The 23,234-nt window shown below is 42.6% G+C and overlaps 2 long non-coding RNA genes across 3 annotated transcripts; one reads left to right on the plus strand and one right to left on the minus strand.

Annotated features, from left to right (window-relative positions):
• Positions 1-559: 559 nt before the first annotated feature.
• On the minus strand, positions 560-12,578 carry LOC137242330 (uncharacterized). 2 transcript variants are annotated; one of them, XR_010950191.1, is made up of 5 exons: positions 12,003-12,578; positions 11,311-11,947; positions 11,056-11,246; positions 10,876-11,003; positions 560-1,262 (listed from the first exon to the last, which is right to left on the minus strand). It is a non-coding gene; the product is annotated as an uncharacterized lncRNA (long non-coding RNA). The 2 variants fall into 2 exon arrangements; XR_010950190.1 differs by having other exon boundaries at positions 574-1,262; positions 11,062-11,246.
• A 2,310-nt stretch (positions 12,579-14,888) lies between these two features.
• Positions 14,889-22,006, plus strand: LOC137242331 (uncharacterized). The gene is made up of 3 exons (XR_010950192.1): positions 14,889-15,036; positions 15,095-15,222; positions 21,518-22,006. It is a non-coding gene; the product is annotated as an uncharacterized lncRNA (long non-coding RNA).
• The last annotated feature ends 1,228 nt before the right edge of the window (positions 22,007-23,234 follow it).

Below are 23,234 nucleotides of genomic sequence, written 5' to 3' on the forward strand. Positions count from 1 at the left end.
TTCTGTTTGCGCCAAAGGACCTCCGCTACCAAACATGCCCGCTGCTGGTCTTGGCATACTACAACCTTCTTCCAAAACAATGGTCAGGCAGTTTCATCACCTCGGAGGGTCGTATCTATTTTTTTACGATGGGATATGCTTAATAAACCATTTTTGGTGCCGTGTTGTTGTTGTTGTTGTAGCGATTAGGTTACTCCCCGAAGGCTTTGGGGAGCGTTATCGATGTGATGGTCCTTTGTCGGATACAGATCCGATACGCTCCGGTAACACAGCACCATTAAGGTGCTGGCCCGACCATCTCGGGAACGATTTATATGGCCACATTAAACCTTCAGGCCATCCCTCCCTCCCCACCCCCAAGTTCCATGACGAGCTTGGGGTCGCCAGAGCCTCGTCTGTTAGTGAAACGGGATTCGCCGCTCGAAGGTGAGGTTGACAATTGGGTTGGAGAAGCTATATATTGCGCTACACAACCCCTTGAATCCCCTTGAATTGGTGCCGTCGCAGCAACTTTTTCTTTCTGCTAAGGGACTGTTCTGGAAATCACTTGCATGACTGGGCCTCCCTCATACAGTGCGATGAGCGGAGGCTACTCTTAGAGTTGCTATTCGCTCTACAGATGTTAGAAGTTTATAGCATCATAACTGACGTTCCATGGGTCCGGACCAAGAAAAGATATGCAACATATGCAACAACGCGGGTATCTGGCTTGCCGGTTACCCGCATGGGTTACCTTCTGTCAAATCGCTTTTTGCACGAATGAAACGCTCCTTTTTGTTTAGATAATATTTAATTATAAATAATTCATATATACAATGTTTTTTTTTACAATTAAAATTATTTCCTTAATTACTCTAGTAAACTTTACATATGTGTATATTGATATGTACATGGTACATAAGTACATTAACTTTTATTTATAGTTGTACCCTTTCTGAAACTTTCGAAGCCCAGTGATGATGCCAAATTTTTCCTGCGCTGGTGGTGTTGTTCAACGTCAGTTTGCAGAGCCATATGAGTTTTGTACTCATAATAGCGAAAGCCCCAATTCGTGCTATCAAAGTCGATTTACAGGTTATGTTGGGATTTTGGTCTTGACCCTTTCCCATAATATACTTGTTAGGGCCTTATATGTGGTACTAAAAAGGCGGAGGAATAGTTGTCGCAGTTCTCTTATAATTTAAGGATATGTATGTTCTTCCTTCAGCCGCAGCTGGAATATTTGGAATATTGCTATGCGCATATCGTCAAAATCAAATTACCTAGAATCAGAAAGAAACTAATATCAGAGAGATTAAAGTTTTTAATATATGTAACTCGAAAAGTGTTCTATAAATAGAGCTCCACAATTAGCTCTTTTCTGAGAGGCCAAAACCACGAGGGACTCAAGGAGATTTTAGATAACCATAATCATGGATACCCGAAGATGCTGTTGTTGCATTTATAGAGAACATAAAATTATAACAATGGATAATTGATTGATGTTACGAAGTAAATTAGACGTGTTACAAAAACAAATAAATGCAGATGACTGTTTAATCCATTATCCGAAGGTCTTGTATGGATGTGCAATTTGAAAAGGACAAAGTGCTGCTAAAACTGCTTTCCGCGAGTAACCCGGGAACGAATTGATATGACTACGCCTATCCTTCTTAAGCAGCAGGTTCGAGCACCAGTTCCCTGTTGGACAAGAAAATAAACGTTTGGTTGTATCCAAGTTGATCATATGCTAGTACAGAATATATTCGTTTGCTGCATCTGACCAGTAAATCGTAAGTTTCCCAGATTTTCTGGGCTCAGCAATGGTATCCTCCTAAATGGTATATTTGTTGCACCCTGCTGCCTGGCCGCTTACCCAACTAGGCACAAAGGAACTTGCCTTGGGACACCCAAAGTGCACTCACGCTTCTCATGGCCCCAGCGGTTTGGGGGGCAGAGATTATACCCGCGGCAGGTATGCCTGCCATAAGAGGCGACTAAAATACCGCAAGGTTTCAAGGGCTGCTAGCGCAATTTATAGCTTATCTTTTTCTGTTTCTTTAGTAGACGAGGCTCTGGCGACCCCAGGTTCCTCATGGAACTAGGGGGTGGGCCGGGATGGGCTTAAAAGTTCAATGTGGTCATGCTAAATCGTTCTCGAGATGGTCGGGCTTGCATCTCAATGGTGCTTGTTACAGGAACGGACCAGATCTATATCTGGCAAAGGATCATCAACAATGATAAAACTTGAACCTTCTAGATTATCCCACCCTAGGTTATCTAACTAAATGCAGGCGGCAGGCCACGGAGCTCGCACATTACCATTATATTGCGCCTCCCTTTACCATCATCGGCAAAGAGGTTGAAAAAGCCATCAAACTTGCTAAACCATCTAAAAAATATTGGCTAAAGGGATCCAGTTATCTGGCGACTGTTGTTGTTGTTTTGGTGCTGGTCTACCTTCCGATATTAAAAGTCATTGATTAGTGTAGTCTCCACGTAGTGAGCTACTCCCACGACTACGCCCGCGTCTAGTGCCACGATTAATAAAATTACATTTGAAGGCGCTTATGTCGCTTCCCAAGGCCGTCGGTTCTGGAGCGACTCTGGATTTTTCCCGACCAAGGACTGCCATTTCAGTGTAACCCCATTTAATTGTCATCCTCCCAGCAGTTCCTTGCCGCGGGACTGCTCCATATTCTCTTGCTCCGGGAAGATATCGAACCCAATCCGGGTCCGTCCCCTGACCTCGGTCCTGAGAAATGGTTTTGCTGCATCTGCCGGAAAAGAATCTTTTTAGGACGGTCATACTCTTGTTAGTGTGTCTCGTGTAAGCGATGGTTGCATCGGACAGGTTGTTCTGGGCTAGAACCCAAAACCAGACGTCCACGTAACTTCTATAAATCTTTTGTGGCTCCTTGCTGTTCACGTCCTAGGACGTCCCGTAGTCTGCGCCTTAGCGCCCCCCGCTACCTTCCAGCAGTCCCGCAGCATAGCAAGCCACAACAAGTAACCGCTGTTACTCGCGCCCCACGGCGCCACGAACTCACACGGCTGCTCCCATCCATACCTACAATCTCCGTAGTAGAATCGGGAGCAATGCCTAGCATCATCCCCTGCCCCCGTCTTCTTCCCCCCTCTTTTTCGCCAGCAATTGTGTAGGTCAGGGAAACAGACCCAGGCGTAGTCACCCGTCACTTACCCCCAGAGTGACGACGTCTCCCCCTATGCACTTCAGAATTCTGCATTTATACTGTAATGGATTAACTGGGAAGATCACGGAGATAGTGGACTTCATGAAGCTGCACAACATCCGCATTGCTGCGATTCAAGAGACTAAACTCACAGTAAGATCTGCATTACAGACCTGTTCTGCGTATAATTTCCACAGAAAAGATCGCGAGAGCGGAAATGGAGGTGGCCTCGCGTTTATCATACACCACACTGTGCAATATCATATATTTGATCCCGACATCGACCGCAGGGACAGTGTCTTAGAACGTCAAGGATTATCTGTCCGGTCGGGCGATGCAAACCTAGAAATCATCAACATCTTCATCCCTCCTGTCACCTGTTGCCCCAGTGGATACCACCCTGATATCAGCGCCGTACTCACTGGAAACAATCGCATTATCTTAGGCGATTTCAATGCCCATCACGATCTATGGCATTCAAACTTGCGGGTGGACACTAGGGATGAGATGTTAGCGGATCAAATAGAAGAAACGACGTTCTGCACAATAGACGGAAACGCCCCCATGTATGGTAGGAAGCTGTCACAGTTCGCCGGATATTTCAATCGTGAGCGCAGAACTCGTAAACTGCGTCAGCTGGCAGCCGATGGTAACATTGGCATCAGACCACCTGCCTATACTTATTTCGCTCGAGCCTTCCGCCGAGTTCATCGTAGCAGAAAACGCACCTTCATTAACTTTAAAAAAGGAAAGTGGGACGAATACAAATCCTTTACAGACAACCGCTTTGCTGCCCTCCCTAACCCAACTAATACCCGCCAAGGTGAGCGTGCTTTCCGTAAGGTCATTGAATCCGCCTCGGCTCATTTCATTCCCGCCGGTAGAATTCCCAAAATTCGTCCCCACTTCCCGGCAAAGGCCGCAAATTGCTTGTGGATGAACACAAGCGGGCGACATGGGAGGAGCACCTAAGCGGGTGTAACCTCTCTTCTGGTGTAGGTAAACTTTGGCCAACCGCAACGTCCCTATCGAATCCGTCTTAGCACAATGGCAAAGCTTCCATCGCCTTTGGCGATAAAGTGCTGTCGGATGCGAGAAAATTCGCGAGCGCTTTCTGCCGACAATATATAATGCATTCTACGGTCGACAAAAATAGACACGCACATAGACATAAGTTCAGCGCGTCACCAATTACCGTCACCGCCAAAGAGGTTGAGGATGCCATCGGTCATGCTAAACCATCCAAAGCAGTGGGCCCAGACGGCATAGCCATGCCGATGCTTAAAAGCCTAGGGAAAGAGGGGTTCAAATATTTATTGAACGAACTATTACACGCCGTTTATTAAAAATATTTAACATCCAAACCATGGGTGAACCTCCGGATAGAGGCAAAAATAATACCAACATGCCTATGTTAAAATGGGACAATAGCAAGACGTCTAATTTCACCCACAATGTCCCCATATACTTGATCATGACAAGAACAGACACCGGCCAAACACTAACAAATACATCACCATTCTTAATCAAAAAAGCGATCGACGCTACATATGGTAGCGAAGTCGAGGAGTGCAAAAAAACAAGAAGCGGTAAAATTTTGATCAAAACCAAAAACAATTTGCAATCAGTCCAGAAGTGTTATCTACTGCAACGACCTTAGAAGCTTGACAGAAGAACTCATCCTATCCGAGCTAAAAACACAAAATGTTATCGAATAAAAAAATTTTAAAGAAAGTGACCACTGATCTCATCGAAACGGGTCTAATAATAGTTACCTTCGGGACGACTACCTTGCCAACAACACTACGAATCGGATATGAAATAGTAAATATCCGACCATACATCCCTTTGCCACTGAAATGCAAAAATTGCCTCAGATTCGGCCACATCGCATCTATATGCAAAAATGAAAAAATGTGTCAGAAATACTCAAATACCTATCATCTCAACGACGATATGGAAGAACAATGTACAAATAATGATGCCTGCGTTAACTGCATCACACAACATCTAGAACCAAACAATCATTCTGCTATCGACAAAAAATGTCCTATGTTCCTACAACAGAAAGAAATCCAGGTCATAAAGACAACTTAAACAAGTAAGGAAGGCTAAGTTCGGGTGTAACCGAACATTACATACTCAGTTGAGAGCTATGGAGACAAAATAAGGAAAATCACCATGTAGGAAAATGAACTTAGGGTAACCCTGGAATGTGGTTGTATGACATGTGTATCAAATGGAAGGTATTAAAGAGTATTTTTAGAGAGAGTAGGCCATAGTTCTATGGATGGACGCCATTTAGGGATATCGCCATAAAGGTGAACCAGGGCTGACTCTAGAATGTGTTTGTACGATATGGGTATCAAATGAAAGGTGATAATGAGTATTTTAAAAGGGAATGGGCTTTAGTTCTATAGGTGAACGCCTTTTCGAGAAATCGCCATAAAGGTGGACCAGGGGTGACTCTAGAATATGTTTGTACGATATGGGTATCAAATGAAAGCTGTTAATGAATATTTTGAAAAGCAGTGATCCTTAGTTCCATAGGTGGACGCCGTTTCGAGATATCGCCATAAAGGTGGACCAGGGGTGTCTCTAGTTGTACGATATGGGAATCAAATGAAAGGTGTTACTGAGCATTTTAAGAGGGAGTGGGCATTAGGTCTATAGGTGCACGCCTTTTCGAAATGTCGCCATTAGGGTGGGCCAGTGGTGACTCTAGAATATGTTTGTATGATATGGGTATCAAATGAAAGATGGTAATGAGTATTTTAAAAGGGAGTAATCCTTAGTTCTATAGGTGGACGCCTTTTCGAGATATCGCCATAAAGGTGGACAAATGGTGACTCTAGAATGTTTGTACGATATGGGTATCAAACGAAAGGTGCTACTGAGCATTTTAAGAGGAAGTGGGCATGAGGTCTATAGGTGGACGCCTTTTCGATGTATCGTCATTAGGGTGGGCCAGGGGTGACTCTAGAATATGTTTGTACGATATGGGTATCAAACGAAAGGTGTTACTGATCATTTTAAGATGGAGTGGGCATTAGGTCTATAGGTGGACGCCTTTTCGATATATCGCCATAAGGGTGAGCCAGGGGTGACTCTAGAATGTTTGTATGATATGGGTATCAAACGAAAGGTGTTACTGAGTATTTTAAGAGGGAGTGGGCATTAGGTCTATAGGTGGACGCCTTTTCGAGATATCGCCACTAGGGTGGGAAAGGCGTGACTCTAGAATGTTTTTGTACGATATGGGTATCAAATGAAAGGTGGTAATGAGTATTTTAAAAGGGAGTAATCCTTAGTTCTATAGGTGGACGCCTTTTCGAGATATCGCCATAAACGTGGACCAAGGGTGACTCTAGAATGTTTGTACGATATGGATATCAAACGAAAGGTGTTACTGAGCATTTTAAGAGGGAGTGGGCATTAGGTCTATAGGTGGACGCCTTTTCGAGATATCGCCATTAGGGTGGGCCAGGGGTGACTCTAGAATGTTTGTACGATATGGGTATCATACGAAAGGTGTTACCGAGCATTTTAAAAGGGAGTGGGCATTAGGTATATAGGTGGACGCCTTTTCGAGATATCGTCATTAGGGTGGGCCAGGGTGACTCTAGAATGTGTTTGTACGATATGGGTATCAAATGAAAGGTGGTAATGAGTATTTTAAAAGGGAGTAATCCTTAGTTCTATAGGTGGACGCCTTTTCGAGATATCGCCATAAACGTGGACCAAGGGTGACTCTACAATGTTTGTACGATATGGGTATCAAACGAAAGGTGTTACTGAGCATTTTAAGAGGGAGTGGGCATTAGGTCTATATGTGGACGCCTTTTCGAGATATCGCCATTAGGGTGGGCCAGGGGTGACTCTAGAATGTTTGTACGATATGGGTATCAAACGAAAGGTGTTACTGAGCATTTTAAGAGGGAGTGGGCATTAGGTCTATAGGTGGACGCCTTTTCGAGATATCGCCATTAGGGTGGGCCAGGGTGATTCTAGAATGTGTTTGTACGATATGGATATCAAATTAAAAGTATTAATGAGGGTTTTAAAAGCGAGTGGCCCTTAGATGTATATGTGAAGGCGTTCTCGCGATATCGACCAAAATGTGGACCAGGTGATCCAAAAAATCATCTGTCGGGTACTGCTAATTTATTTATATATGCAATACCACTAACAGTATTCCTGCCAAGATTCCAAGGGCTGTTGATTTCGCCTTGTAGAACTTTTTCATTTTCTTCTACTTAATATGGTAGGTGTCACACCCATTTTACAAAGTTTTTTCCAAAGTTATATTTTGCGTCAATAAACCAATCCAGTTACCATGTTTCATCCCTTTTTTCGTAGTTGGTATAGAATTATGGCATTTTTTTCATTTTTCGTAATTTTCGATATCGATAAAGTGGGCGTGGTTATGGTCGGATTTCGGCTTTTTTTTATACCAAGATAAAGTGAGTTCAGATAAGTACGTGGGCTAAGTTTAGTAAAGATATATCGGTTTTTGCTCAAGTTATTGTGTTAACGGCCGAGCGGAAGGACAGACGGTGGACTGTGTATAAAAACTGGGCGTGGCTTCCACCGATTTCGCCCATTTTCACAGAGAACAGTTACCGTCACAGAATCTATGCTCCTACCAAATTTGAGAAGGATTGGTAAATTTTTGTTCGACTTATGGCATTAAAAGTATTCTAGACTAACTAAATGAAAATGGGCGGAGCCACGCCCATTTTGAAATTTTCTTTTATTTTTGGATTTTGTTGCATCATATCATTACTGGAGTTGAATTTTGACTTAATTTACTTATATACAGTAAAGATATTAACTTTTTTGTTAAAATTTGAATTTAAAAAAATTTTTTTTTAAAAAGTGGGCGTGTTCTTCATCCAATTTTGCTAATTTTTATTTAGCACATATATAGTAATAGTAGTAACGTTCCTGCCGAATTTCATCATGATATCTTCAACGACTGCCAAATTACAGCTTGCAAAACTTTTAAATTACCTTCTTGTAAAAGTGGGCGGTGCCACGCCTACTAGTTTTCTATTCTGCGTCATAACGTCAACCCATCTACCAAGTTTCATCGCTTTAACCGCCTTTGGCAATGAATTATCGCATTTTTTCGGTTTTTCAAAATTTTCGATATCGAAAAAGTGGGCGTGGTTATAGTCCGATATCGTTCATTTTAAATAGCGATCTGAGATGAGTGCTCAGGAACCTACATACCAAATTTCATCAAGATACCTCAAAATTTACTCAAGTTATCGTGTTAACGGACGGACGGACGGACGGACATGGCTCAATCAAATTTTTTTCGATCCTGATTATTTTGATATATGGAAGTCTATATCTATCTCGATTCCTTTATATATGTACAACCAACCGTTATCCAATCAAACTTAATATACTCTGTGAGCTCTGCTCAACTGAGTATAAAAAGTTCACCACAAGTTTCTTTGGACTCCCGTTAGAGGATATTGATGACAATTTGTGATCGATCGCAGCTATTAGGTGGTGCGAAACATTGCTACAACACCAACAACAACAGGGGATTGGCAGTTCTTGGTCACCGACATCCCATCCTATGAGGCGAAACGGCGTAGATGCCAGTCTCAAACAGCTCGGCCACATAGTCGGGCACTATGGAATTCGGCTAAGCCCTCACTAGTCCACGTAATTTCTATAAATCTTTTGTGGCTCCTTGCTGTTCACGCCCTATGGCGTCCCGTAGCCTACGCCTTAGCGCCCCCACTACCTTTCAACAGCCCCGCCGCTCACCAAGCCACAATAAGTACCCGCTGCTGCTCGCGCCCACTCATACCTACAGTCTCCGAAGTAGAGTCGGGAGCAATGCCGAGCATCAGCCCCTGCCCCCGTTGTTGTAGCAATGCTCGCCCCACCCAATAGCCGCGACCGATCACAAATTGTCATCAATATCCTCTAACGGGAGTCCAAGGAAACTTGCCGTTTCAACAGGGGTGGACCATAAGGAAAGGGGTGTTAGAGGCGTTGGTTCCACATTACAATTGAAGAGATGGTTGGTGTCATGTGGGGACACATTGCAAGCGGGGCATACATTTTGTATGTCGGGGTTGATTCTGGATAGGTAAGAGTTTAACCTGTTACAGTATCCAGAACGAAGTTGAGCAAGAGTGACACGCGTTTCCCTGGGGAGTATGCGTTCCTCTTCTTCGAGTTTTGGATAATTTTCGTTAAGTACCGGATTCACCGGGCAATTCCCGGCATACAGGTCCGACGCCTGTTTATGGAGTTCACCAAGGATCTGCTTGTGTTTTTTTGCTTCATACGGCTGGGTGCTCAGGTACCGTATTTCCTCTAAATGCTTACGGAGATGACTCCTTACGCCCCTAGGCGGTGTTGGCTCATCATTCGGATGTCGTAGGCGTAGGCTACGGGACGCCCTTGGGCGTGAACAGCAAGGAGCCACAAAAGATTTATAAAAGTTACGTGGGCGTCGGGTTTTGGGATCAAGCCCAGAACAACCTGTCCGATGCAACCATGAACAGAATATGACCGTCCTAAAAAGATTCTTTTCCGGCAGATGCAGCAAAACCATTTCTCAGGACCGGGGTCAGGAGACGGACCCGTATTGGATTCGATGCCTTCCCGGAGTAAGAGAATATGGAGCAGTCCTGCTGCAAGGAGCTGCTGGGAGGATGACAATTTGTGGGAGGGACGAAACAAATTAGATGGGGTCACACTGAAATGACAGTCCTTGGTCGGGAAAAATCCCGATCCGCTCCGGTACATAGAACCATCTGCCCGAACCCCGTCTTCTCCCCCTCTTTTCCGGCAGCAATTGTGTAGGTCAGGGAAACAGACTCTTAGTCCCTACCTCCCTTTGCACCGTTTGCCAGCACAGAATATATATGTTTGCGACATCCGCCCAATGCAGCTCCTGCCATGGACCATGCCCCTTTCCTATATGTTCTGGTCTCCGCGACGGCAATCCCCCGATGGGTTTGATTGCGCCATGTTGCCAGGTCGCATACCCAAATACACCGGTTACCCCAATGCTTACCCAAGGACGTCCAGTCCCAGGGCCACAACAGCAGTTGCTTCCTAGCCTCCCCCAACCCAGGCGTAGTCAACGGTCACATACTCTCAGAGTAACAACATCTCCGCCTATGCACTTCAGAATTCTGCAGTTAAACTGTAATGGATTAAATGTTATTCTTATAACTTACTAGCAGACCCGGCAGACGTTCTGCCCTAAATTTGGCCTATCTGCATACATTTTTCCGTCTAACTCTGCCCTCGCCCTCTACACTTTTTCCTAATCTTTGTATTCACTCCTCCTTATCTCTTTCTCATTCTTCTTCATTTCTTATTGCCAGTCCCAGAGGGTGGTATGTATTTTGTTGTTGGATTTTAGGTACAATTGCGGTTGCATGCTCTCTTAAATGAAGATCCTGATTGAACGTCACACCCACATTTTCCTCGATTTGGACAATTGAGTTAATTGCTAATTAAGTTTTAATTGTTCTACAGTCGAATAGTCGAGGAAACGATATTGACGGAATTTGTCCCATAAAAAAATAATCGTGACATCAATTAATTCTTATTCACAAAATAGATTATCTGATTATGTCGCTATCTCCGTATTAAATATAATATGCAACTTTTTTACTTTCACCAACGATATGCATATGCGATAGATGCTTAGACTCACCAGTTAAATGTTAGTATAAGATCACCATCTGCAATTTTCTCTTGTACAGAGTAACTAATAGCTTCCGCCGCCTTTCCCAACTGATTTTCTATGTACGTATCAATAAACCGCCATACATTCTCTTTCAACTGTAAGTACAAGTATAATAATGACATTATACTAATAAAAATAGATACGTACACTTACATCAGATTCCGATTGATGAGTTGGCACATAGTGTACTTATCCACAATGAGTTGGCAGCTGTGTTAATATAGGTATGCTTAATATGCTTGTATGCATTTCTTACATATACTGCAAGCGGAACGACAATTTTATAAATGTTCAACACATTTTGTTCTTATGAATGCGTGTTCTTTACTCTAGCAGACCTTATAATGATGATTAGTTCTTATACTATATCGATCACAAAAAATTGTGTAGGCAGCTACATACCTTTTTTTGATTTCGAATTCAAAACTCATTGCGAGTATAATATGGCGGTATGGTCCATAAGGTTTAATGTGCTCATGCTAATCTTTCCCGAGATGGTCGGGCTAGTACCTTAATTATGCTTTATTACCGGAACGTACCGGATTTGTATTCGGCAAAGGACCATCAGCATCGATAAAACTCCTCAAAACCTTCGAGGAGCGCCTTTATCGTCCTGTACGCTTTCTTTTGTCTCTGATTGACGGCGTAATACAGGGCCTGAATTATACTTACATTCTAGTTGTGTTTATGTTTTACATTGGACATCTAAGGAGACTGAATCCGCTTTACTTGGATTTATCTGCGTTTTTCAGCTGGGAAGAGCTAGCTTCAAAGCAAAGTGAACGTTGGATAGCTGATCAGGAAGAAGAGTTTGAAGATTCGCTAGGGAATGTAGTAAATCTTAAAACATATGAAGATTTAAAACGTCAAGTATTGTAGTGCATTTAAGATTTAACTTTAATGATTTTGGTTTTGTGTAATTTTAATTAAATTGCCCTAAATTTAGTTTCAATCCTAAGGTATCCAAGCAGGTAAGTGGTAGAAGTGTTGCGTTCCTTTCTGCTTTCTCTTTGAACACATTGCATATCCCAGGGAAATCCTATAATGAAAAGCATTAGACTTTGCCATAAATGCTAATATTCACTATTTCATACCCGATAATGTGAACTGTGGCTAAAGCGTACAAACGCCTCTTGCCTTGTATTGAGAACAATTCTAAACTGTGCCCCTTTTGGTTATTTATTTAACTTTTTTAAACGTTCAGACAATTTATACAGAGGCCCGTAGGTGCTCTTCAAAATCAATAAAGAACTTAGCATATAAAAGTAATGGCTCCATATCCAATTGGTGTTGAACTTCAATCGTAGGCTGAAGTTGTTTGATTACGAATGTATAATACCGCTCAGACTTAATTCGTCTTGATAAAAATGCAAGCACACTGCTTGTAAATCATTACGCTGTTGTATGTCTCGGGCTGTGCTGAGTGAGGATTCATATCAAAAATACGTAGTACAAGAACTTTTTCTTTTTAATTATAGTCAAGGTATGTTTGCAAATCCCTTAACACAGCAGAGTAATCGAGATCTGGCGCTCTATACAATGAGCTCTGAACTTTTGTATGTCATTAAATTTATAACCGTGTACAGTAGCTTAAAATAATACAAATGCTTCACGAACTCACATTTAATATAACAATATAAAAAAACACACACAACTGAAGCGTCATTAAAGATGACACTGTCATTTCGATGACAGTATGAAATGTTACCCAACAAGCAAAGTAAAAGAAAAGTAAGTTTTTAAAAAGTTTACAGAAATAGGGATTAAGCTTAACGTTGGTTAGAAGCTTAAAAATGTAAGCTTACATACAATTTTAAAAGAAAGCTATACATTTGATCTTTGTTTATAACACTAAATCATTAACAAACAGGTAATTGTTTACTTTAGCTCACAACTGCTAAAACCCGACCAAGAATATAGGGAGACGTGTCAAAAGACGCGTTTTGATCCCAGGACCACGAATCCCAGAGCGGGAAGTCAAAATTTTATTTCGTTTCGGAGACATTTCCAAACAAAATTGAAAATTTTCATGTGGTTATTATTGTTTTGATGATTTTGTAGAACCCACAAGAAAAACTGGGGGAAAAAGTGTTTTGCGGGGATATAGTTTTGGTCTCAAAACCAGTGCCGGACCAACCCAGGGTAATTTTGTATAAGCGCGTCCGAAGGCCGCCAATGCAGAAAAGTGTTCTGCGCAAAAGTACTATGGACCCCACCCAGGGTTTCGGAGCGCTTCGGGGCCAAATTTCGGTTTTTTGGAAATAACTTTTGACAGAAATAAAATTTTGAATTTTCCCTCTCGGATTCGTGGTCCTGGGATCAAAATGCGTATTTTGACACCTCTCCCGATATTTTTGGTCGGGTTTTAGCAGTTGTGAGCTAAAGTAAACAATTACCAAAAAACATTCGGTCTCAACGCTTACAAAAAGATTATTGAAGAAAATTTAAATTTAGTTAATAGGGGGACTCATGAAAGCATATAAACTTATGAGGTGTAAAATTGTATCCATTTACACACGCTTTTATATGAACGCACCTAGTAATACTCTTGATAAACTTGATTGTTTATCAGCTGTATTATTGCCAAACAAAATTTTTTTGATTGTTATACAAATTAAAAAATGCCAAGATTAAGTGAAAAATCAAAACCAAAACGCCTATACTTGCTGATGTTGGAGATTTCTGATGAAAATGCCTGCTGTAATGTCTGCAATGTTGCATTCCTTTGAGTTTACCGCGTTTACAGAATGAAATGTTCGCGTAAATTTATACAAATTGTGTAAATGATTTTTCATACATAATTTGACAGCTCGTTTACGCACTAGATAAATTTATACGTTTACACATTTCATAAGGCATTTATACGGTTACATGAGTCTCCCTAATATTGAAAGCGTTTATACTCCGCTTAGTTTATAAACTTACTTAAAGTTATTTCCAAAAACATTTACAGAAATGCCTGTTGGGTAAATGTGTAGTGCAGAGCGAAAAAAGTTTGAATGAATGGGTGAACTAGTCCACCGTCTTGAAGGGCTAGGGTTATGGCGCGTGCCAGACGTTCAATAAATGTTGATGATATTTTTGGATCACAACAATTATCACACTTGTAGCACGGGATATTGATGGATCGTGATGCAGAGTCCAAAGGACATCTAGAAATTTCGAAATCCATTGCCTCCACAAATAAGTGAAATTAAGGAGTTACCTGCGGCCAGATTTTGTATACTATTCTTTGATTTTAGGGTCGTGAGAACTATGATGGAGTATGGAAAATCCTTGTGTAATTACCACGCTTGTCTGAGTGGCCCTATTGTGTTTATAAAATTTAATTATTTTCATACTTTTAACAGGTAATAAAGGCTGCAACTGTTCACTTCTTCAGAATTGCTTCGTCTAGAATTGTGTGATTGTGATGATTGCGTCACATAATTAAAAGATTATTCAAAATTAACAGTTCGCAGAGGGCGTCGGACCCTCTTTTATCAAAAAAATATAGCCGTTAAATCCTTCTAAAGCATTCTGCCCTAACTTTCAGAGTTATAATAAAAAGATATATTTATATCTTAAGTCACAGTACTAGCCATTAAACATAAACGACAGATAACAAATGGTTATTATCATGACGCTATATATCATATATATAGTTATCAAAATGATCGTTTTACATAATCATATATATGAAAAAACATATGTGAGATGGTCATTTTCATGACACTTTATATATTTTTGTTTATAAACATATGTAAGATGGTCATTTTCATGACGCTATATATGATATATACAGTTATCAATATGACCATGTTACATAATCAAATATATAAACGCAAAATCATATGTTAGATGGTCATTTCCATGACACTATATATGATATATACAGTTATCAAAGTGACCACGTTACATATTCCGTTTTTATATATATAATTTTTCAAGTCACCATTATAAGGTCTGCTAGAGTAAAGAAAGGTCTGCTAGAGTAAGAACAAAATGTGTTGAACATTTATAAAATTGTTCCGCTTGCAGTATATGTAAGAAATGCATACAAGCATATTAAGCATACCTATATTAACACAGCTGCCAACTCATTGTGGATAAGTACACTATGTGCCAACTCATCAATCGGAATCTGATGTAAGTGTACGTATCTATTTTTATTAGTATAATGTCATTATTATACTTGTACTTACAGTTGAAAGAGAATGTATGGCGGTTTATTGATACGTACATAGAAAATCAGTTGGGAAAGGCGGCGGAAGCTATTAGTTACTCTGTACAAGAGAAAATTGCAGATGGTGATCTTATACTAACATTTAACTGGTGAGTCTAAGCATCTATCGCATATGCATATCGTTGGTGAAAGTAAAAAAGTTGCATATTATATTTAATACGGAGATAGCGACATAATCAGATAATCTATTTTGTGAATAAGAATTAATTGATGTCACGATTATTTTTTTTATGGGACAAATTCCGTCAATATCGTTTCCTCGACTATTCGACTGTAGAACAATTAAAACTTAATTAGCAATTAACTCAATTGTCCAAACCGAGGAAAATGTGGGTGTGACGTTCAATCAGGATCTTCATTTAAGAGAGCATGCAACCGCAATTGTACCTAAAATCCAACAACAAAATACATACCACCCTCTGGGACTGGCAATAAGAAATGAAGAAGAATGAGAAAGAGATAGAATGAGAAGCGAAAAATACGAAAGGAGGAGTGAATACAAAGATTAGGAAAAAGTGTAGAGGGCGAGGGCAGAGTTAGACGGAAAAATGTATGCAGATAGGCCAAATTTAGGGCAGAACGTCTGCCGGGTCTGCTAGTAAGTTATAAGAATAACATTTAATCCATTACAGTTTAACTGCAGAATTCTGAAGTGCATAAGCGGAGATGTTGTTACTCTGGGAGTATGTGACCGTTGACTACGCCTGGGTTGGGGGAGGCTAGGAAGCAACTGCTGTTGTGGCCCTGGGACTGGACGTCCTTGGGTAAGCATTGGGGTAACCGGTGTATTTGGGTATGCGACCTGGCAACATGGCGCAGTCAAACCCATCGGGGGATTGCCGTCGCGGAGACCAGAACATATAGGAAAGTGGCACGGTCCATGGCAGGAGCTGCATTGGGCGGATGTCGCAAACATATATATTCTGTGCTGGCAAACGGTGCAAAGGGAGGTAGGCACTAAGAGTCTGTTTCCCTGACCTACATAATTGCTGCCGGAAAAGAGGGGGAGAAGACGGGGTTCGGGCAGATGGTTCTATGTACCGGAGCGGATCGGGATTTTTCCCGACCAAGGACTGTCATTTCAGTGTGACCCCATCTAATTTGTTTCGTCCCTCCCACAAATTGTCATCCTCCCAGCAGCTCCTTGCAGCATTACTGCTCCATATTCTCTTACTCCGGGAAGGCATCGAATCCAATACGGGTCCGTCTCCTGACCCCGGTCCTGAGAAATGGTTTTGCTGCATCTGCCGGAAAAGAATCTTTTTAGGACGGTCATATTCTGTTCATGGTTGCATCGGACAGGTTGTTCTGGGCTTGATCCCAAAACCCGACGCCCACGTAACTTTTATAAATCTTTTGTGGCTCCTTGCTGTTCACGCCCAAGGGCGTCCCGTAGCCTACGCCTACGACATCCGAATGATGAGCCAACACCGCCTAGGGGCTTAAGGAGTCATCTCCGTAAGCATTTAGAGGAAATACGGTACCGGAGCACCCAGCCGTATGAAGCAAAAAAACACAAGCAGATCCTTGGTGAACTCCATAAACAGGCGTCGGACCTGTATGCCGGGAATTGCCCGGTGAATCCGGTACTTAACGAAAATTATCCAAAACTCGCGGAAGAGGAACGCATACTCCCCAGGGAAACGCGTGTCACTCTTGCTCAACTTCGTTCTGGATACTATAACAGGTTAAACTCTTACCTATCCAGAATCAACCCCGACATACAAAATGTATGCCCCGCTTGCAATGTGTCCCCACATGACACCAACCATCTCTTCAATTGTAATGTGGAACCAACGCCTCTAACACCCCTTTCCTTATGGTCCACCCCTGTTGAAACGGCAAGTTTCCTTGGACTCCCGTTAGAGGATATTGATGACAATTTGTGATCGGTCGCGGCTATTGGGTGGGGCGAGCATTGCTACAACAACGGGGGCAGGGGCTGATGCTCGGCATTGCTCCCGACTCTACTTCGGAGACTGTAGGTATGAGTGGGCGCGAGCAGCAGCGGGTACTTATTGTGGCTTGGTGAGCGGCGGGGCTGTTGAAAGGTAGTGGGGGCGCTAAGGCGTAGGCTACGGGACGCCATAGGGCGTGAACAGCAAGGAGCCACAAAAGATTTATAGAAATTACGTGGACTAGTGAGGGCTTAGCCGAATTCCATAGTGCCCGACTATGTGGCGGAGCTGTTTGAGACTGGCATCTACGCCGTTTCGCCTCATAGGATGGGATGTCGGTGACGAAGAACAGCCAATCCCCTGTTGTTGTTGTTGGTGTTGTAGCAATGTTTCGCACCACCTAATAGCTGCGATCGATCACAAATTGTCATCAATATCCTCTAACGGGAGTCCAAAGAAACTTGTGGTGAACTTTTTTAAGTTGTCTTTATGACCTGGATTTCTTTCTGTTGTAGGAACATAGGACATTTTTTGTCGATAGCAGAATGATTGTTTGGTTCTAGATGTTGTGTGATGCAGTTAACGCAGGCATCATTATTTGTACATTGTTCTTCCATATCGTCGTTGAGATGATAGGTATTTGAGTATTTCTGACACATTTTTTCATTTTTGCATATAGATGCGATGTGGCCGAATCTGAGGCAATTTTTGCATTTCAGTGGCAAAGGGATGTATGGTCGGATATTTACTATTTCATATCCGATTCGTAGTGTTGTTGGCAAGGTAGTCGTCCCGAAGGTAACTATTATTAGACCCGTTTCGATGAGATCAGTGGTCACTTTCTTTAAAAATTTTTTATTCGATAACATTTTGTGTTTTTAGCTCGGATAGGATGAGTTCTTCTGTCAAGCTTCTAAGGTCGTTGCAGTAGATAACACTTCTGGACTGATTGCAAATTGTTTTTGGTTTTGATCAAAATTTTACCGCTTCTTGTTTTTTTGCACTCCTCGACTTCGCTACCATATGTGGCGTCGATCGCTTTTTTGATTAAGAATGGTGATGTATTTGATAGTGTTTGGCCGGTGTCTGTTCTTGTCATGATCAAGTATATGGGGACATTGTGGGTGAAATTAGACGTCTTGCTATTGTCCCATTTTAACATAGGCATGTTGGTATTATTTTTGCCTCTATCCGGAGGTTCACCCATGGTTTGGATGTTAAATATTTTTAATAAACGGCGTGTAATAGTTCGTTCAATAAATATTTGAACCCCTCTTTCCCTAGGCTTTTAAGCATCGGCATGGCTATGCCGTCTGGGCCCACTGCTTTGGATGGTTTAGCATGACCGATGGCATCCTCAACCTCTTTGGCGGTGACGGTAATTGGTGACGCGCAGAACTTATGTCTATGTGCGTGTCTATTTTTGTCGACCGTAGAATGCATTATATATTGTCGGCAGAAAGCGCTCGCGAATTTTCTCGCATCCGACAGCACTTTATCGCCAAAGGCGATGGAAGCTTTGCCATTGTGCTAAGACGGATTCGATAGGGACGTTGCGGTGGACCAAAGTTTACCTACACCAGAAGAGAGGTTACACCCGCTTAGGTGCTCCTCACATGTCGCCCGCTTGTGTTCATCCACAAGCAATTTGCGGCCTTTGCCGGGAAGTGGGGACGAATTTTGGGAATTCTACTGGCGGGAATGAAATGAGCCGAGGCGGATTCAATGACCTTACGGAAAGCACGCTTACCTTGGCGGGTATTAGTTGGATTAGGGAGGGCAGCAAAGCGGTTGTCTGTAAAGGATTTGTATTCGTCCCACTTTCCTTTTTTAAAGTTAATGAAGGTGCGTTTTCTGCTACGATGAACTCGGCGGAAGGCTCGAGCGAAATAAGTATAGGCAGGTGGTCTGATGCCAATGTTACCATCGGCTGCCAGCTGACGCAGTTTACGAGTTCTGCGCTCACGATTGAAATATCCGGCGAACTGTGACAGCTTCCTACCATACATGGGGGCGTTTCCGTCTATTGTGCAGAACGTCGTTTCTTCTATTTGATCCGCTAACATCTCATCCCTAGTGTCCACCCGCAAGTTTGAATGCCATAGATCGTGATGGGCATTGAAATCGCCTAAGATAATGCGATTGTTTCCAGTGAGTACGGCGCTGATATCAGGGTGGTATCCACTGGGGCAACAGGTGACAGGAGGGATGAAGATGTTGATGATTTCTAGGTTTGCATCGCCCGACCGGACAGATAATCCTTGACGTTCTAAGACACTGTCCCTGCGGTCGATGTCGGGATCAAATATATGATATTGCACAGTGTGGTGTATGATAAACGCGAGGCCACCTCCATTTCCGCTCTCGCGATCTTTTCTGTGGAAATTATACGCAGAACCGGTCTGCAATGCAGATCTTACTGTGAGTTTAGTCTCTTGAATCGCAGCAATGCGGATGTTGTGCAGCTTCATGAAGTCCACTATCTCCGTGATCTTCCCAGTTAATCCATTACAGTATAAATGCAGAATTCTGAAGTGCATAGGGGGAGACGTCGTCACTCTGGGGGTAAGTGACGGGTGACTACGTCTGGGTCTGTTTCCCTGACCTACACAATTGCTGGCGAAAAAGAGGGGGGAAGAAGACGGGGGCAGGGGATGATGCTAGGCATTGCTCCCGATTCTACTACGGAGATTGTAGGTATGGATGGGAGCAGCCGTGTGAGTTCGTGGCGCCGTGGGGCGCGAGTAACAGCGGTTACTTGTTGTGGCTTGCTAGGCTGCGGGACTGCTGGAAGGTAGCGGGGGGCGCTAAGGCGTAGACTACGGGACGTCCTAGGACGTGAACAGCAAGGAGCCACAAAAGATTTATAGAAGTTACGTGGACGTCTGGTTTTGGGGTCTAGCCCAGAACAACCTGTCCGATGCAACCATCGCTTACACGAGACACACTGACAAGAGTATGACCGTCCTAAAAAGATTCTTTTCCGGCAGATGCAGCAAAACCATTTCTCAGGACCGAGGTCAGGGGACGGACCCGGATTGGGTTCGATATCTTCCCGGAGCAAGAGAATATGGAGCAGTCCCGCGGCAAGGAACTGCTGGGAGGATGACAATTAAATGGGGTTACACTGAAATGGCAGTCCTTGGTCGGGAAAAATCCAGTCGCTCCAGAACCGACGGCCTTGGGAAGCGACATAAGCGCCTTCAAATGTAATTTCATTAATCGTGGCACTAGACGCGGGCGTAGTCGTGGGAGTAGCTCACTACGTGGAGACTACACTAATCAATGACTTTTAATATCGGAAGATAGACCAGCACCAAAACAACAACAACAGTCGCCAGATAACTGGATCCCTTTAGCCAATATTTTTTAGATGGTTTAGCAAGTTTGATGGCTTTTTCAACCTCTTTGCCGATGATGGTAATGGGAGGCGCAATATAATGGTAATGTGCGAGCTCCGTGGCCTGCCGCCTGCATTTAGTTAGATAACCTAGGGTGGGATAATCTAGAAGGTTCAAGTTTTATCATTGTTGATGATCCTTTGCCAGATATAGATCTGGTCCGTTCCTGTAACAAGCACCATTGAGATGCAAGCCCGACCATCTCGAGAACGATTTAGCATGACCACATTGAACTTTTAAGCCCATCCCGGCCCACCCCCTAGTTCCATGAGGAACCTGGGGTCGCCAGAGCCTCGTCTACTAAAGAAACAGAAAAAGATAAGCTATAAATTGCGCTAGCAGCCCTTGAAACCTTGCGGTATTTTAGTCGCCTCTTATGGCAGGCATACCTGCCGCGGGTATAATCTCTGCCCCCCAAACCGCTGGGGCCATGAGAAGCGTGAGTGCTCTTTGGGTGTCCCAAGGCAAGTTCCTTTGTGCCTAGTTGGGTAAGCGGCCAGGCAGCAGGGTGCAACAAATATACCATTTAGGAGGATACCATTGCTGAGCCCAGAAAATCTGGGAAACTTAGATTTACTGGTCAGATGCAGCAAACGAATATATTCTGTACTAGCATATGATCAACTTGGATACAACCAAACGTTTATTTTCTTGTCCAACAGGGAACTGGTGCTCGAACCTGCTGCTTAAGAAGGATAGGCGTAGTCATATCAATTCGTTCCCGGGTTACTCGCGGAAAGCAGTTTTAGCAGCACTTTGTCCTTTTCAAATTGCACATCCATACAAGACCTTCGGATAATGGATTAAACAGTCATCTGCATTTATTTGTTTTTGTAACACGTCTAATTTACTTCGTAACATCAATCAATTATCCATTGTTATAATTTTATGTTCTCTATAAATGCAACAACAGCATCTTCGGGTATCCATGATTATGGTTATCTAAAATCTCCTTGAGTCCCTCGTGGTTTTGGCCTCTCAGAAAAGAGCTAATTGTGGAGCTCTATTTATAGAACACTTTTCGAGTTACATATATTAAAAACTTTAATCTCTCCTTACTGATATTAGTTTCTTTCTGATTCTAGGTAATTTGCTTTTGACGATATGCGCATAGCAATATTCCAAATATTCCAGCTGCGGCTGAAGGAAGAACATACATATCCTTAAATTATAAGAGAACTGCGACAACTATTCCTCCGCCTTTTTAGTACCACATATAAGGCCCTAACAAGTATATTATGGGAAAGGGTCAAGACCAAAATCCCAACATAACCTGTAAATCGACTTTGATAGCACGAATTGGGGCTTTCGCTATTATGAGTACAAAACTCATATGGCTCTGCAAACTGACGTTGAACAACACCACCAGCGCAGGAAAAATTGGGCATCATCACTGGGCTTCGAAAGTTTCAGAAAGGGTACAACTATAAATAGAAGTTAATGTACTTATGTACCATGTACATATCAATATACACATATGTAAATTTTACTAGAGTAATTAAGGAAATAATTTTAATTGTAAAAAAAAACATTGTATATATGAATTATTTATAATTAAATATTATCTAAACAAAAAGGAGCGTTTCATTCGTGCAAAAAGCGATTTGACAGAAGGTAACCCATGCGGGTAACCGGCAAGCCAGATACCCGCGTTGTTGCATATGTTGCATATCTTTTCTTGGTCCGGACCAATGGAACGTCAGTTATGATGCTATAAACTTCTAACATCTGTAGAGCGAATAGCAACTCTAAGAGTAGCCTCCGCTCATCGCACTGTATGAGGGAGGCCCAGTCATGCAAGTGATTTCCAGAACAGTCCCTTAGCAGAAAGAAAAAGTTGCTGCGACGGCACCAATTCAAGGGGATTCAAGGGGTTGTGTAGCGCAATATATAGCTTCTCCAACCCAATTGTCAACCTCACCTTCGAGCGGCGAATCCCGTTTCACTAACAGACGAGGCTCTGGCGACCCCAAGCTCGTCATGGAACTTGGGGGTGGGGAGGGAGGGATGGCCTGAATGTTTAATGTGGCCATATAAATCGTTCCCGAGATGGTCGGGCCAGCACCTTAATGGTGCTGTGTTACCGGAGCGTATCGGATCTGTATCCGACAAAGGACCATCACACCGATAACGCTCCCCAAAGCCTTCGGGGAGTAACCTAATCGCTACAACAACAACAACACGGCACCAAAAATGGTTTATTAAGCATATCCCATCGTAAAAAAATAGATGCGACCCTCCGAGGTGATGAAACTGCCTGACCATTGTTTTGGAAGAAGGTTGTAGTATGCCAAGACCAGCAGCGGGCATGTTTGGTAGCGGAGGTCCTTTGGCGCAAACAGAAAGGAGCCTCAAAAGTTTTTTCACAACTTCGGGGTGGACAAATATTGGGATCTAATCCAGAATACCCCGATCCTTTGTACATGATAAACTGACACAGAACCGGTTCTGGTTCCATGTTCCGACTCGGGATTTTTCTCGCCCATGGGATGTCATTTTTCAAGAGTTAAAATTGCTTCCGACGCCGATAATTGTACAATAATAACAGCTGGCTTCGGCCTTTTAATTGATGAATGAAAAAAAGTCTCAAGTCGCTGGACGACATCACATAATACACCATCATAATTATATTTATCGCCTTAGCACTAGTATTAACAACGAAAATTTATTGCCCTAAAACCTGTGGAAACATTGGAACCATAAACAACTAATGAAGTCAAAGACTATGTTATATGAAATAGGATTTTTATTTTTCATAAAATTAATAAGACAAAAATTATGCACATACATGTATGTATAAGG

The sequence above is a fragment of the Eurosta solidaginis genome, chromosome 2 (genome assembly GCF_040869045.1).
Source record: "Eurosta solidaginis isolate ZX-2024a chromosome 2, ASM4086904v1, whole genome shotgun sequence".
NCBI classification, from domain to species: Eukaryota; Metazoa; Arthropoda; class Insecta; order Diptera; family Tephritidae; genus Eurosta; species Eurosta solidaginis.